Raw genomic sequence first — 17,340 nt, forward strand, 5'->3', positions numbered from 1 at the left:
GGAAAGACAACTTCGCGCTGTTGCGCACCATTCATACTGGAGGCGGTGTATTAGGCTGGCATTCAGATTGTTCGATATCAAATGTACGCAGAAACCTGCGCCAACATATGACGACTCATTGAGAATGCTTTGTGCAAGCAATATCGGCAGTGGTTTAACTTTTAAAGGTCTGCGTAAAATAAAAAAGGGGACTTCAAGCGCCCACGGGCACAAAAGAAAGAGACGTGCACTGTAGTAATCAACTGCAAACCTAGTGTACATGTTACAAAAGGGCGATGAAGGCGGGTTTCTGGTTTCCGCTCGAAGCGTAATCGTTGGTGCTACGTTAGCTTCGTTGCAATCTGTTGTGTGGAAGTCTGAAAACTTCCACCGTATACCGTTCCATTTTTTGTGAATTAGTGGTACCATCACGCGTTCAACGTCCTGACAGGAAACGTTTTTAGACCTAACAGCGCCGCTCCAACGAACGTTAGTTTCCATGTTCTGCTCCATTGTTTGTTTGCTTTTTTCCCCCTTTTTGCAAGTCCTAGCTGATACAGGGACACTTTCACTGCATCTTTTCAAGATCGCTTTCCTGCTTGATGACCAATGCGTCAGAGCCATCTGACTTTCTAACGAAAATTTTTCCGTTGCGGCACCAGACATACTTCCAGTCAGAAGAACGCTTTTTGGCAGCAGCCATTCCGAAAAGAAGCTTCAGAGCAGGGCACAGGTGTTCATTAACAAACACAGGGGACTCTGAAGTGTTGCCAAGGTCGGAATTCTTAAGGCGCAGCTTTCTAGCTTTTTCGAGTAAGGAATCCCTCTTTTGGCGCTGACTGAACTGAACGACAATGCAGCTGGGCTTATTCTTGGACGGGACGCGATGACAAGCCTCAATGTCCTCAGGGGCAATGGCCACACCAGCGAGCGCACCAATATCACAAACAATGCGGGTGACGTCCTCGTCGGGTTTTTCATCTAAGCCTTTAATTTCAACGTTTTTGTTTCTCGAGTATTGCTCTGTCTGTGTCAGACGGAATTCCGTGCCAGCTAGGCGTTTCTTAAGGGCATCAAGCTCAGCACGCAGTGCATTGTTTTCTTCTCTTAGTGCAGCATTCTCTGCCTTGACGTCACTGCAATCTTTCTTAAGCTCTTCAAAAACTTCATTCATGTGAGTCATACTTTTTTCATTTTCACGCGCTTCCGCACGCAGTTCCCTCATATCGGCACGTAAATCCCGTTCAACTGTTTCACGGGCTGCCTTTATCTCCTGCCGCAGTTCTTCCCTCAGATCGTTGATTTGTTTGCTCATTTTGAACGAAATGCACAGCAAAGTAACTTCGCACAATGTATATTGAAACACTCAAGGGCAGCAGTGACAGCGAAACGCACGTGCAGCGTGCTAAAATAAAGAGGGCTGACAAACCAACCTGCAAAACAGACGGAATGAAGGCTCAGAGCGTGCAGTCCGATGCGCTGCCACTGCTGCCAAATGAGGAGTGGCTATGCCGGGCGGTTCCTTTTATGCGCTCGGATGATCCTGGTGGCGTCAAAGTCCCAACTGCGCAGAAGCTTCGGTCGTTTTTCGCACCACCTGCCGGTAGAGACGACGATCCAGATGACGGCTTTCTTCCTTGCTTCTGATAACTGCAAAACAGACGGAATGAAGGCTCAGAGCGTGCAGTCCGATGCGCTGCCACTGCTGCCAAATGAGGAGTGGCTATGCCGGGCGGTTCCTTTTATGCGCTCGGATGATCCTGGTGGCGTCAAAGTCCCAACTGCGCAGAAGCTTCGGTCGTTTTTCGCACCACCTGCCGGTAGAGACGACGATCCAGATGACGGCTTTCTTCCTTGCTTCTGATAACTGCAAAACAGACGGAATGAAGGCTCAGAGCGTGCAGTCCGATGCGCTGCCACTGCTCACTCAGTCCCGGCATTATTTATTGAGTCAGCTAACTTTACAGGACATGACACAACATATTGAAGCATCGATAAACGCGCGATAACACGGATAATCTTTTCTCCCGCCTAACCGGCTGTATCCACAGTGCGCGCCATACGTCACCATGAGAAAATGTTCCCCTGGACGCATGGGTGGCGTCATTGTAGTTTAGAAGTATGCATTACGGACGGAAAGTGGGTCAGCCAAAAGAATGCTTAGCTCCGGCATTATTAGCGTCGTGGTTATTCGTAATTGAATATGACAAACATAGTTTGTGTACCTCTGGTCTATGCCCATGTCCTTTGCGCTGACGTCCACCAGGGAAATATCTGTTATGCAAGCTCGGAAAAACATTCCAGAAGATTAAAATAGGAATTGTCTTGTGCAGAAGATGGAGGCGGTCAAACAGCAACGTTCTCAAAGTGCCCTTTTGCACCGACGCGCACTGGCAAACTTCGAGAAGATAAAGAGCTCCATGGAGTGCTGCGGAGGCTGCAAGCCGTTCTCAGGAGGTAACAGCGTGCCATTAGATATTCTGCCACAGTTTCCTTTTTTTGATGGCCTTTTTCGTCGACAGTGTCTTTAACATAAAAGAGATGAGGCGGCAAATGTGGTCGTAAGTTTAATTTTCTCGTTGTACTAGTTAGGGGCCCCGTTATTACACTGAGACACCTGATAAGGGGGTATTGGAAGTAGTGGCTGACCAAAAACTGACATATTCGTTTGACGACACTTAATTATGTTCTTTGCTGCTACAGAATTATCTGGTGTTTTAAGGAGAGTGGAACGCTCAGGTATGAATTTGCAGAGAAAGTGCTCACGCTTTATGAACTGCCATTTTTATTGTTTTCATTCTCGCTGAACAGCGACGCTTGTTAAAGCAAAATACTAACTTCTCTGCACGGCTAAAGTCGTACTGTTGCAACATGTTGTGACCTTTTTTGCTCCTTTCAAAGTGTGCCCCATGCCTGTGCTGTCTGCTGATTTAGTTTTCTGAATATTATGTGCATGAATCCCATCTAGCCTGCGAGCTAGGGATCCAGATGCTTGTAGCAATGTTGCTTGCCTTAATTTCGGTTGTGATTGAATAAAAAAAATGAAAATTAAATCCTTCTTCGTGACCGTAATACGGCACTGGCAGCAAGTCAGCCCGACTGAAACATTTACCGGTAAAACAAGCGGATAATATTATTATGAGAATAAAAATTACTGCTCGTACTAATCTGCTGCGATGTCATTAAAATCATGACCTGTGCCAACCCAGACACTCAAAGAGAGTAGCCTTTGCGATGACTGTCCTGCCCCAGGAGAGAACATTGTATTCCGGTTAATTTTTTGCTTAATATTCCGACTTGTTCACCTGTCGTCCCCGCTAAAGTTTTTTTTATTTATTGCGCTAATGTGCCCTTCAGTAGAAGTGAACTATATGTACAGCGTCATTCACTCGTAACTTGAAGACGCACGAAGTGTGGCCGTGCTCTGCGGGTGCCTAGTGAGCCCGACACGGCCACCTACGAAGCGGAATGCGCAGGCGTACAGAAGCCTAGAGCTGGTGTCTCTCATCAGCTTTCACTTTTTCTGTGATACACACGTCCAGCGGACACACTGGCGCTCTGAAGAGCTCACCCATGCCGCTTAGGTATTCAAGCTAGAAGTGGACTGCCCTGTACATATGTAGACCTGTGTCGGCTGTAAATTTCAACAAGGTTTCTTCCTTTTTGGACTGCATACGCGGTTACTCTAATAAACCACCTCCGCAGTTTATATCCCAACAAGTGAAGTGGTTCCTCTTTATTCCCGCTCGAATACAATTCTGTGGAGTTTGTTCTCTTTGTTAAGCTGCCTGTTTTTGTCTCATAATTTTACCCTTGTCATTTTACTATCCAAATAACAATGAAGCGGGGCGTAAAATTAGAGCGTGGAATTTGCGCGCCGGAGGTACCGGCGTGGAATTGCGGTGCAGTCGTGATTATTGATCTGGGTGATAACAACCCAGCACTGATGGAACTAAACCTTGGGTTGTTGTGCTGCCTTATCATGGTAGGCACCACCAAGGACTAGTATCGCCATAATAGTAATGCTTCAATCACGCTAGGAATGCCCATTCGGCGAGCACGAAAATTGGAAGGCACACATAAGCTTCGCTTTGAGGATGAGTTATTTATCATATATGCGGAATTTGCATTGTCAAATTTGCATTGATATGCCCTTGGTAGTGATCACACCACTTCTTCCGCAATGGTACAGCAGTTAATGGATGCGCCACTGCCCTGCGATGGCAGGCGCTGTTACTGCTGGGGCTTGGGCGTCCCAAATTGCTCGTCCCGAGCAGCCTCTCGCGGTCAATAAATTTAACTGCCACCTGCGAAGGTAGTTAGCTTGCTCACAAAACGATGGGTAGGTTGTTTTCACGCCACAAGGTTACGCGACCAAGGTGGCCTACATATGTTGCTACTTTGGCGGATGGCCACCAGGGCCGCCCTACGCGGCCCTAATTTTTGCTCACAAAAATGCCGGATTTTATGCGCAACGGGGCCTTTAACGCTGTCGCGTTAAAAACGAACTCGTTTCGAAAAACAGGATTTCGTCACTGGAGCTTTGTTCCGTCCTTGAAATGTAGTGTACGAACTGCGGGCATATATACTTTTCGTCAAAGACGCAAATCAGAAAATATTACCTTTCCATGGTACTATGAAGTGCAAGTATGTTCCAACTCTGATCTAGAGCATTCAATGCTGCACTGAAGCCCATAACGCTCTAAACATAAGCTAAACACTGGCATCTTGACTGCCCACGGTGTTTGAAAATTCGTCAACTCCATTGGCTCGATTGTCATACATGGCTGGAGGATATATATGGATTGAGATGTTTATAGCAAACTTTTTCGCTCATCCATACCGTTGTATAGAAAAGGCAACAAGGGTGGCGCTCTTGAACACTCTCAAGGTTCGTTTACGCACAATCAACATCAATTCCCACGAGAGCAGCAGATTGGACAGCCGTCGCCGTAGCTCAGTTGGTAGAGCACCAAACGCGATATTCGGAGGTCGTGGATTCGGATCCCACCGGCGGCATGGTTGTTTTTTCTGCTGATTTATGAGTAATTTTTTTAAGCGACAGAAGAATTGAAGTAATATTCTCCCACTGATCAGCACTACAAATTTAAACAAAATAGAAACATTCCCCTGTGCACCTTGGTTTCTGTGACTGTTGGCTCCCTTCATGTGCTTGTCAAACGAGCCCCTAATTTACTTCACCTTATCTGATATATATATATATATATATATATATATATATATATATATATATATATATATATATATATATATATATATATATATATATATATATATATATATATATATATATATATATATATATATTGCACGGTAAAAGCCAACGGGTAATCGATCAGGGTGAGTTTCACCAGCTCTGCTGTAGTAGACTTTGTGGCTCCGCTGAATGCTTTGCAGCCACTGGCTGTGCACGTCAACACCTTCGTCGTGGCATATTCCGCAAGCGAAAGTTACAGCCCAGCGTCTAAACATGATGACTTGAAACATGATCCCCTAACGACAGCGTAAAGAGCTCCACTTAAAAGATGTAGATTCTCATCGTCCATTGTAATTCGGGCATTCACCGGAGCATGTCGCAAATACTCGTGTATACTAGTTCTGAATATGCCTCCCACTGATGCAATTTCCTTTTTTCTCCGTTTATTTCATTCTGCTGCCTCCTTCGGGACCGCAAGGGAGGGGGTCGCAGGTGACCGTCAGAAAGTCCTGCACTACGCGTTGAATTCTGCGCTTGCATGCAAGACGAATGTTACGTGTGATCCGAAGCAGCAGTTTAGGAACCCCGACGGCAGCTGCAACAACCTGGTTCACCCTAACTGGGGCAGCGCGGGCTCCTGCATGCTAAGGGAATTGCCGCCAGAATATTCAGACGGTGAGTATGAGTGCAGTTCTAATCGTGCGGTCGATGTACAGTGTCATGCCTTTTCACGCCCAATCCACGAGAGAAGAATGGGAGCTGGGCAGGTTGGTGTTCACTGTTATTGGAGGAGCGCTGCTACAACAGAGCAATAAAAGAGACAATGCAAGGCTCTCGATTGGAATAGAATTGATATTTAATAGGCTTTTAAATACATAAAAAAGTGCATGTGCTGACAGATCGACCGTGCAAAATAAAAATACAAAAGTAGTTAATTAACCTGCACTTGTGAACAGAAAGGTAAATGAGTTACATAATATAAAATGTTATCCCGATTACAAATTTCACTACAGCTACGCTAGTGATGGAGCACTCATGCACTTCTTTGCATTACTTGTTATTTTTTATGATTCCAATACCTTTTCAGCCGCCTGATGTTTTATTCCACTAAACCGCAGTTATTTGAGAGAAGGGTGCGGGACCACACTTCTCGCCATAGTTATTAAGGGGTGTTTTAGAAACGTCAGCATCTAAAACAGGCCTGTAGATCTGTACCGGCCGGCTGAAGATGTACTCTAGCAAAGCACACCAATACTTTGCTGGACCCGTATTTAAAAGGATTATTTTTCTGTTTCATCCTGCTTGAGTCTATTTTGTAGAAAGCAGCCACCTGTGACACCAGGGTTGACAGCTAAAACATTTTCAGCTAAATCAAAAGCTTAGGAGATCAATGGGAGACAGGAAAAAATTAATGGGGCAAGTATCCCGCCAAAGTGACTTTGAAGCTCAAAATCGCGTATCATACGTCTTCCAGATCTCCTGCGCGCATCATGAAACGATTTCAGTATGAACAATATGTAGCGATTTTTCTTTTGAACCCTGCAAAAAGTCTAATCCAATATATTGGAGAATAGATTTTTTTTAGCGAACGAATTGACTGAATACATGATGCGGCACCTACCGAGTAAACTATTTACTTTATAGTGGCCCAGCAATGTGTTACATACAAGGCAACGTACAAAAGAGTTATTGTTTTTTGAGTGCACGGATATGAAGAAAAAACACTTTGTGTAGCCTTGCTTGTGCAATCGTAACTTATTTGCTGAGCGAAGTTGTACTGCTTAGTTTACGCCCCTACGAAAAAGTGGAGAGACCACGCGAATGGCTGTGATTCCGATAATTTCCGTATCAAGGCATGCCTGGCAGAAGTGTGCGGCCAGACAGGCTAACTTATTTGGAGAGGCACCCCATGCATGTCTAGAAAGCAGGTGCTGCTCCGTGAGAGAGCGCCGACACGCAGTTCTGTGAATTCGCGTGGTAGCTGCACATTTTCGCAGGAGTTGGCATTTGCTCACTTCTCTACCTTTCACATGCTTATTTGTCTACCAAACAGTGCATTTTCAAATTAGTAACAAAGAGTAATCAGGCGGAATTAATCACCCAACGCACACGTATAATAAGCGGCTACGTGAACCTGCTGGCGGCCCAGAAGTTTTAAATGTTTGTTAAGAAAACTCACTCTATTTTCGCGAACACTCAAGTAGTCTGCCTCTTATAAGTACTTTGGAATCAAGAGACGCATGGGCTGCTGCTGTCGTACTCTTCATCTGGTGATCAGTCGAGGGCGTCAGTTGCATAGTCTGGTGCTTATTTGAGTCATGTCGCTTCAGGCGTATCCTCCGTGCGACTCTCTGTGAGCGGCCGCCCTCTGCCCAGCGCCCGCCTGGTGTCCATGGTGATGCACCCGCAGAGGCGCAGCTTTGATAAGCACCTCACGAACCTTAACGTGATGTTTGGCCAACTAGTGACGCACGACATATCGCTGGCAGCGCAGGTGCTCTTGGCGCCCCTGGAGACTGACTTTGGTAAGCTCGCTTGCACGATAAACTAGTGCGAGAGTGGTGCTACCTGCATCAAAAGCCGCATCTTGAGGCACAGCAGTGAAAAACTTGATGTTGCGTTTCCCACCTCCGTGGAACAGAAGTGAATAAACGCGATACTCAAATGAATCACTTTTCGTCGTCATCGCTCACCCGAGATTCTGAGGGTCTGAGGGTCGCCCGAATAGTGCCAGGCTGTCCTGGAATAAAGACGCTTTGTGCCGCAGCGGTGTTTCAGGCGGTGTCTCAGCATGGTGCTCAGCTGCTGACCCGAAAGACGCGGTTTCGATTCCGGCCGGGGCGTTCGAATTTTCATGGAGGCTAAAATCTAGAGGCCCGTGTACTGTGCGATGTCAAAGAACTTCCAGTGCTAGAAATTTCCGGAACCCTTCACTGCAGCGTCCCTCATAGCCTGAGTAGTTCTGGGGCGTTAAACCCCCTTAAACAGAGACGCTTTGTCCAAGATGGCCCGCGTATATATAAAGATCGCCAGATTGTGCGGAAAAAAATAAACGAAAGTAAAAATTAAGCTGAAACATCAAAGCAGCATGTCATCGTGGCTGCCTGTTAGGTCTCCGTGACTCTTCTTTCATTAACGTCCACTGATTTCACCGACTATACCACAAAATTGCACTCAATTTCGCATTGCGGAAGACCACCTGCGATTAAAGGTGCCTGCGACTAAATAATCAGATACTGTATTCCGCCCACCTACAGGACCAGGTCCCAACACAAATTGCCTTGAGGGGCCGGAATGCATCCCGATAGAGGTGCCAGAGAACGACGACTTCTACACGCAGTACAACGTCACGCTACTCGGCATGAGGAGGACCCAGACTTGCAACCAGTGCGGAGGCGGTGAGCTTGCGATTGCTGCTGCCGTTCTGCGCCGGCTTTCTCATCCTGTGGTGGTGCGTGAGCAAATATCAACCTGTGTTTGGTCTCACCGACCGACGTACGACACTCGTACAGCACAGCTGAAGTGCTTCATATCAACGAAAATCTTGCCAATGTAGACAAGTCAAATTGGCTCCAGCATGCCAGAAACTTAGAATTAGAGCAATAATTACGCAGTGATGTGACCTAATTGCAGTGGTTTATTCTCTGGGCCATCAAAGCATATTCGTGGCGTCATCTACCAGATTATGCCCACTGCAGAGCCAAGGCGCCCTTAATAATCGCTTGAGGCCCTTATTCAGCGCAAACTGGGACCGTGATTTCACACTGAAACTCTTCACCTGAAATCACCTGCCGTGCTTACTGTTCAGCTTGTCCAGAAGCGCCTCTTTACCATTGCTGTCTGGTCTGTTTTGTGTGCAATCGACATGACTATATCACAATCTGTCATTAAACGCGGTCTTTTTTCTAAACTGCGCAGCCTGTTTTTCTGCGTTAATGTTGCAGCCATCTGTTTAATTTGTATATATCCGTGTTTTTTCACACTCTAATTCCAAGATCTTCTGTCATCTTCCGCGTTTCCGCACTGGCAATGTACAATGCCTTACATTCTAAGGCTACGGTATAGCTACTCCCAAATCATGAAGTTCTTAGATTCCAATGCATTCTTGCATCCGTCGCAGCATGTATTTCGGACGGGTTTTCCTGCAAAACTCAACAAGCCATTTTACGTAATGCCATTAACATCAGCCTCTAATAATCTGCAAACTGGCTCCATATTTTTAGACTTCGGTGACGTATGCGAAAAAGTATGGCGTCAACGCTAGCTTCTCAAACTTTCCCATTCGAACCTATCAAGAAGGTCATCGAGTGAATTAAATTTCATCATGCATCACTCTCAGTCTGCCTTCATTATTGACCTACCCTCCAGATCGCTTCCAGTCACCTCCGGTGTCCCGCAAGGCTTCGTACTCTGCTGTTATTCCGCATTGACATTAAAAACTTATCTCACTATGTATTTTATCATATCCTCTCGTTCGTCGATCGTTCCATTATTTATTACTCAGTTGCTAGACCTTCTGAGTAAGAATCTCTAGAGAGGAACCTAAACGATGTGCGGCAGTGGTGCTTGCATTTGCGGATGACACTGGATCCTAACATATGTAAGTACGTCTTTTCGCCGCCACCCCAAGCCTCTTGTTTTCCCACAAGCTTTTTCTAACTTCCCGGCTGAACCCCTGCGGTCGTACAAGTGCTTGGGTATCACCATTTCTCGTGATTCTTCCTGGCGCTTGCATGTGATATCACAGGGTAACGAAAACCTCGGATTATAAAACGTCATGATCTGGACACCCTACTAACATGCATTTCATTGATAAGTACTGAACTAGAATGCGCATCGGCTATATCGAACTCTCCTCAAGGATATTTAAAAATGCACTCGAAGCTTTACAATACAAAGCGACCAGATTCATTCACTCTTCGTACTCATACGACGTAAGTATATGATTTCTAAAATTACAAGCAGGTTGCTCCCAGTCTTGTATTGTTGCAAAAGCTCCTTTATTTTTAGAAACTTATGGGACAGCGCGAGTAACGTTTGCTCTTTCGCTACCGCGCCATAGGCCACCGGTCATATACAGGGTGTTTTACCTAAGATTTTACACAATTTTTCAAAATAGCTTTTTTCAGATGGAAGCGCGCATTTTGCGTATAGCCACGAATGTAGTACGTCATAGTATAGCTAAGATGCGCTAATTAGCGAGTTGGATAAGTAATATTGAATATTTAGTAATTTTTTAACTATTATTATTAAGAGACGTGTAGCCGACTGTAATTAATATCCACATCAATTGTTAGAGTTTCGAAAACGCGGTTACCCTGGGCGCTGTCACCCAAGAAATTTTGGCTATTTCGACGAGTTACGTGCGCTGGATTGGTCGCTTTGCCTGCAAGCTTCTCGAAAGCGCATCTATTTTGCTACGTTGTAGCCAGATTTTTATGGGCCACCGCGGCGAGTGTAACCGCGCTTTCAGAATTCTATACAATAATATAGATATTAATTACGGTGGGCTATACGCGTGTCAAGGAGGCTAACAACAATGATAGTTAAAAAGTTAACTATTCAATATTAGTTAACCTGCCGCCAATTGGCACGTCTTTACTGTATTCTATAGTAATACACCACCTACAATGCTATCCAGAAAAAAGCTCTCTACTAAATCTTATAGCTTATTTTTAAACATTGCAAAATTTTTGGTGAAACACCCTGTATAACCGACGTTTTAAACCTGCTCCCAAAAGTTGGAAGTCGCCGCTCCTGAACAAGCTGCGCCATTTTAATTTGCTTTTGTAACGCCAACTCTATGGCTCGAGTTCTTTTGTTTTTATTTCACAGCGTGAGAAGGCGCGGTGCAAAGTGATACTGTGACTGGACAAAGTCAGCCTGTCGGTGATCTGGGCTTTTGTTTCGCCGCGCGCTCCTCTCACGCGAAAGGCTACCGAGGACTTTAGATGGTCTGAATGTAATCTTTTATTTTCTTTCTTTTTTGGGGATGAGAGGGGGGAGCAGGAGAGATGAGTTACGATGAGAGACGATGTGGAATGGTCAGATTTCAGGTCAGTGAGTGTAGACATTATTGCCTCAGAGACCTAGGACATCGCATGCTTGCGAATGTTTTGTTTTGCCGTTCATGATGTATTTTATGTAGTGCACCTGAATTGCAAATGATGATAGTGGTTTGATTTGACACTTTAAAGTCCTCGCAACATACTCCCAAGATATTTAACCAAATCCGCCAGCAGAGTTTATATCATGATGACGTCAAGAACGGCCACGCCCCCTTCTCACCTATAGAACCCATTCGCTACAGAATGAAATGGAGGAACTGTAAGCTCTGCTATACCAAAACGAGACCAGAACTCCGAAAAAAAATCAACGTGCAGCATATGCCAGATCTATCTCCACTTCAGAATCTGATGCGACTGCTTTCTCTAATGGCGCAGCAGTCAAATTCCCCCAACTTGCGATGCATTTCTTGTGCAGCTGAAAACAACAAGAATGGTAGCCAGAAACATGTGCAACGTTTCCTTTGTTTAGATTTTCTGTAGTGAACTTCTGGCTTTCCGCAGCAGCTTATCATTTTTTGCATGTGTTGTTTCTTTGAATTACCAGGATATTAAACCAATAATTTTTGAAAACCTTTCGTACAAACAAATCTGGAGTTTTTTTTTTGTTGTTGTTCGGAAGTATAGCGAATTAGTTGTAGTGTGATGCCTCGCAATGCGCATTGCATTTGGCACTTCGTGAAGAAATATTTTTTTTGAGTTTAAAATACTCAAAATTGGCCATTTTCTTGCAAGTAAGGAAAGAGTTAAGGAAGATACGGCAACAGATATAGAATGAAGAAGGTGCTGACTTAAAACTGTCCATTATACTGAAGATGCAAGGCATGTGTACAAATACGAGCACAAATACGAAGTGCCTTCCTATGTTGCTCGCGCTGTGACATAAGTTACTATGAGCCAACTACCAAAGCAGCCAACCATTCTTTTATTCGACACTAAGATAAAAATACATCTTTATGACTGCTTTAGACGCCTTCATTTTGTAAACACCACCCCTATGCACCACGCCAAAAGGGATCTTTAAGGAAAATAAAGTGAAATAGAGTGAAACATTCTATGCCTCAAATTTTTGTTAAGTTATTTTAGTAGATGGCTATTCACATCACATATGTGCTTTTCGAAAATAATTCTTCCGATCTTAGTATACCTTTAATTGCTCTTGTCTCTGCGTACCCATCCCACAGACCATCCCACCCTATTTCCTTTGCCTACTTATTTTCTCTATGCTGCGTTTTTTTTTTCTGTGTTCATGTTAACAGGTCTATAACAAAACGAAGTAAAGCGCAGGAAACAACCTGTCACTGGAACTTTGAGGCTATTGCCTAAAGTACTTATTTTTCTTCTCCAGTGTCAGCTACCTCAATTACCGAGTGTATTTTGTGCCATACTTAAGGGAAATAACGCAGGCGGGCGATCTCACAGAATTCCGCCCAGTGTGGCGTGGTGGTGAGGACGCCGTGGACAATAAGTTATCAGACAGAAATGTCACTGAAATGGACTCACTGCTGGACTCTGCTGCGCCCACCAAGAACTAAACAAAATCGTTTGTAGCGATAGCAAAAAACGTGCAAAGCGGTCTTTGCCGAACTGAATCTCCGCCGCTGTGACCGCGCGCAGTTTGAAGCTGCCGAAGAACAATCGCGATCAACGTAGATTCAGTTTCACCCAGCTGAAAACATTCCAGATAAAGCTGGTAGCATCTCTAGTAAAAAATTGTAATAAATCCACGTGCCGGCAGCATTGAATGTGGCAGTAGTACACTTAGACCCTTGAGGCTTACTACTCTTGAGCAGAAGGGCTTTATTGCAAATTACTATATAATACTACTTTCTAGTTTACTTTGTCCTTAGAAAAGTGCGGCGATGTTTCACGAGGAGGCATTTTGTTGTGGATGTTACGGCTTTAAGAGCATCTTGTGAGCGATGGGTCATTTGAGCCCTCCAAGAATTAGCAAAAGTTTCAAATAGCCAAGGACACCTTTTTCTCTTTGACTTTTCCCGTGTCAGTCTCCTGATGTTTAAGTCAATGCATTAGACAGGAATCCACGAAGGATGACCAGTAGCTGCTCTGTCATAAAATCTCTATGCTTATGCGATATCCACTCCTCTTAGAGACCGGATTTACGTATAGATAAAACGTCCCACATATATTACATCTTTAGAAAATATCCGTACGCACAAAACTGATTTGTTTCAAGTGTTTAGAATCCTGCTTTTTCAATATTTTCCCATGCAGGACCCAGATATCAGATGAACCAGCAGACTTCATACGCTGACCTTTCTCAGGTCTACGGCTACAACGATCAGGTTGCAAAAGTCGTGCGAAAATTCCGCGGTGGTATGTACACCAACGGCCTTATTCGTCTTGTTATAATCGTTCGTCACTGTCGCTTAGCTGCCCTACTGAAGGAAGCTGTAGCGTTAAGCGACTCTTGGACGAATGGCTGTAGTTGTATGGCGCATGCCTAAAATACTCAGTCACAATGAAAGTCTCTGCCGTTTGCATTATCGTTACGAATAGGCCTGCTGATGAGCCAGGTGATTGATGGCGCTGAGTACCTGCCCGACAGCATCTTCCCCTACATCGACAACTGCAGTCTGCCAGAAGAGAACGCCTTCTGCGCTCAGGCAGGTGCGTGCACCACCGAAAATCTACCCACTTCTGCGAGAGCCACATCTCCCTTTTGCCGCCATCCCAAATGAAACGCTATATAAAAAACTAAGTTCCTTAACCACTGCAGCAAGCTCTTAGAGACGTCATTCACTTTTCTAACATGAAACTCTCCCTAATGACCTCATACCCGTTAATGTATCATCTGCGTTTGTGAGTACGTGAGTGTTGAGTATGCTTGATCTCACCTTTCACCCTTCCTTGTTTCCTTTTCCTCTCTTTTCATTCCTCTTCTTTCGTTTTCTTCTCTTCTTTCACCGTCCCCTGGAGTAGCATGTTTGGCTAACAAGCAGGCTCTCCTGTATTCAGTAGTCCCTCCTGCTCCACCAGGGGGCAGAAAGTGCCGTTCCCCTGACAGGCTTTTGGCTTGCGCTGTAGTCCAAACGGATAAGTTTGAAGAAATCGTTATGTTGTCATTAATATATATGGTAAGACTTTCTGACGGGCTCGTTGGCACATATTCATTTCTGAAGGCTGTGCGCTAAAAAACGTTCACAGGAACGTCGTCATTAAAGTTGAAAGTTGCGCTTCTTTCCTGTCTTCTGTGCTGCTTTTTTCCTGTGAACGTTTTTTAGCGCACAGCTTTCTGAAATAGTATATATGGATGCATTTACGAAACTCTGAACTCTTTATCGCTGTACACACAAGACGTTCTTATGTTCAGCGTGTAGCAGTGGCTCTGAATATACGCAACAGCCAGCTATGCACCACCAGGTGCTCGAAAAAGAAAATCAGCTGCTCATTTTTTTTTGTATGACGCTGATGTTATGCTAGTGTAAAAAAGTATGCGCACCTGCTCCCTTCAGTACCTCACAATCAGTTCCTGATCAGCAAGTCACAAGTTATACACAGTATACAGCAGTCTCAGAAATGTTTCCTTTGGCCGCTAATGTCATCCAGAAAAGAGAGTTTCCAATCTTTGCGTTAATGAACCGCTTGATGATTTTATATTGCTATTTCGAATGTGCTGAAAGGTACAGCAAGAAAAAAGCGTGCTTCTTCTCCGACAAGTCATTTACCCTCTGAAACGCAGCAAGGCGCTAAAATGCATCCATCTGAGGCTGCTTGAAGGCGTATCCCGCAACACAGTGCTAAGAATTTGTGCTTAAGTTATGTGGGTGACCGTGATGGGTAACTTCGAAAACATGCTGACAAGTCATGCGTGCTGCTGTTTTGTTGGGACAATATTTAATTTTTTACGGAGCTGTTCCATCTTTTCCCAGGAGACGTCCGTGTCAACCAGCAACCGGGCTTGCTGTCAATGCAGACGCTCTGGATGCGGGAGCATAACCGGATCGCGCGCCGAATGTCGCTTATCAACCCGCACTGGGATGATGAGCAGCTTTTTCAAGTGACGAAGTGAGACGCGACTATTTCTTGACACACGCTTGCGACAACAGCTGCCGACTGGTACTCCGAATAGTAGTTCATACAGTGAGGGGTCTGAACGAATGCCTCGGAGTCCTCTTTCTCTGGATTTCGTATTCGGCAAAAAGCGCTTGACAGTATGGTGAACAAAAACATTGTAAATTGCAAACACAGCGCTTAGGACGAATGACGCGCTACGGGTGCTGTGCCCTGCTCACTTTCCGTAAATTCTGCTCTTTAACCTGAATGAACGTCCTCTTAATGGTTAAAGATAGATAGTGATACTGGAAATTCTTTGCCAATACCACCTATAACAGTGCCTGATGGGATATGAGGAAAGACCACCAACACTGTACGCTTGCTTCTCTGTCCAAGCCTGTCTAGAGGCCTCTTGCGAGAGTAAGTAAAGAGAATATGAAATTTGCTTCAATATTACGTAGATTTTGAGCATCTACAAAGTTAGAGGGCACAGCTATTGTGAGGGTTGTGCTAGTGCATGCCACAAATACTTGTTATGAGATATACGAAGGGGACTTTAAATAATATACCTGTGGGCTCGACAGCGTTATACGGATAAGAATTTAACGCGCCAAAGTAATGCAGTGCTCGACGCCGTAAAGTACTTCCCGAAACAACGAGATATTTTCAGGTTGACACTTCCCTCTAATGGAGCCTAAGATGTTGTTCAGGCAATTATTGTCAGCTTGCTTCATCGAATTGGCAAAAATATTCACTTTTCATTTTCAATGCATCAAGTCTTCGGTTTCACATTTGCTTAGCTCCCCGAAAGAGCTGGATGGCAGATGTAGAGCGCTTCGTCAGCGACACCTAACGGTGCGTGAACATACGCTCCGCGTGCCTTTGCCACAGGCGCATCCAGGAGGGCCGCTACCAGCACATCTTATTCTCCGAGTGGCTTCCGTGGCAGCTTGGACCGAGGGTCATGGACGAGTACGCCCTCTGGCCCCTCGAGTCCGGCCGCACCTCGTACGATGGCAGCCTGGACGCCACTCTGAGCAACGAGTTTTCAGCTGCGCACTTCCGCTACGCGCACTCCAACACGGTCAAAGGATACTGGAGGTGCGCTTCACGTCTATTTCTCTAACGTGTCACTCCAGTAGAACGGTCCCTTCCGTGCCTCTAGCCCTCATCTGCCTCCAGCTTAAAAAAAATTCGAGCCAGATGACACACACCTCTGCTTGAAAAGGCAGCTTGAGAGACTAGTTATGTTTGACGAATGAATATAAAGTAGCCTCAAACTATGGAGCACAACCTAATACCCTCACTTTGCGACCGGCATTCACTTTACGCTGATCTGGCATTGCGTACCGGTCTTCCACTAAACTTGCAACCATGGTGATTGCCACCGGGTTGCTTGCATGCAGCTTGCAATGAATTAGTATAGGTTTCCCTCGTCTCCTAGCTTACATCTAGTATCACGATTATCTTTGTTTCCGGTTTCGTGATACACGAATAAAAGTAAGCCCTCTGTTTAAAAAATTCTTGAATATAAGTATTGCAGTTTCCAACGCTGCGGCTCTGAGATCATGCTCTTCAAATTTCTGGTCGTTTCCGTTTGAGTAAAATAATTATGGGCCTTCTAAATAATTTTCTATTTATACAGCTTTTCTTCTCGTCATATATACTTTTAGGACATTTTTGTTTTGTCGACAAGTCAAATGAGCTTGCTGATGAATTGAACGATTTCGAAGCATAAGCTTCATTTCTCGAGGGGCTCTAGTACTTTGGTTTTCATCTTTGTCGGTGCATTTGAATCAAAATAAAGTCTGACCTCGCTGTAGGTTAATTGTAGAGGCAAGGCGTATTTTATTTCTCCGTATATTTTCAGATTTTTTTTATTATTCTCCCTCAGTCATGTCACAATAAATTTTTTTTGTTTATTTGCTCATGCCGCGAGCCTTGGTGCCGGGATATTAGCAAAGTGGAAAAGAACACATTAACAAATAGACAAATATAAGTAATAGAGTAACAGTATACGTTGAAGCTCTGCTGCCAGCATCAGCAATACAATAATTTGAA

At 44.7% G+C, this 17,340-nt stretch overlaps 1 pseudogene across 1 annotated transcript in view; it reads left to right on the forward strand.

The window, feature by feature from the left end:
* Positions 1-17,340, forward strand: part of LOC144106450 (salivary peroxidase/catechol oxidase-like) — a 75,000-nt pseudogene that overhangs the window by 31,302 nt on the left and 26,358 nt on the right. Inside the window, exons 4-11 of the transcript XR_013308999.1 lie at positions 2,313-2,436; positions 5,676-5,872; positions 7,528-7,722; positions 8,455-8,595; positions 13,498-13,599; positions 13,783-13,893; positions 15,156-15,291; positions 16,171-16,380. The product of XR_013308999.1 is annotated as a salivary peroxidase/catechol oxidase-like (transcript). The remainder of the gene's footprint in view (positions 1-2,312; positions 2,437-5,675; positions 5,873-7,527; positions 7,723-8,454; positions 8,596-13,497; positions 13,600-13,782; positions 13,894-15,155; positions 15,292-16,170; positions 16,381-17,340) is intronic.

Source organism: Amblyomma americanum, chromosome 10, assembly GCF_052857255.1.
Source record: "Amblyomma americanum isolate KBUSLIRL-KWMA chromosome 10, ASM5285725v1, whole genome shotgun sequence".
In the NCBI taxonomy this organism is placed as follows: domain Eukaryota; kingdom Metazoa; phylum Arthropoda; class Arachnida; order Ixodida; family Ixodidae; genus Amblyomma; species Amblyomma americanum.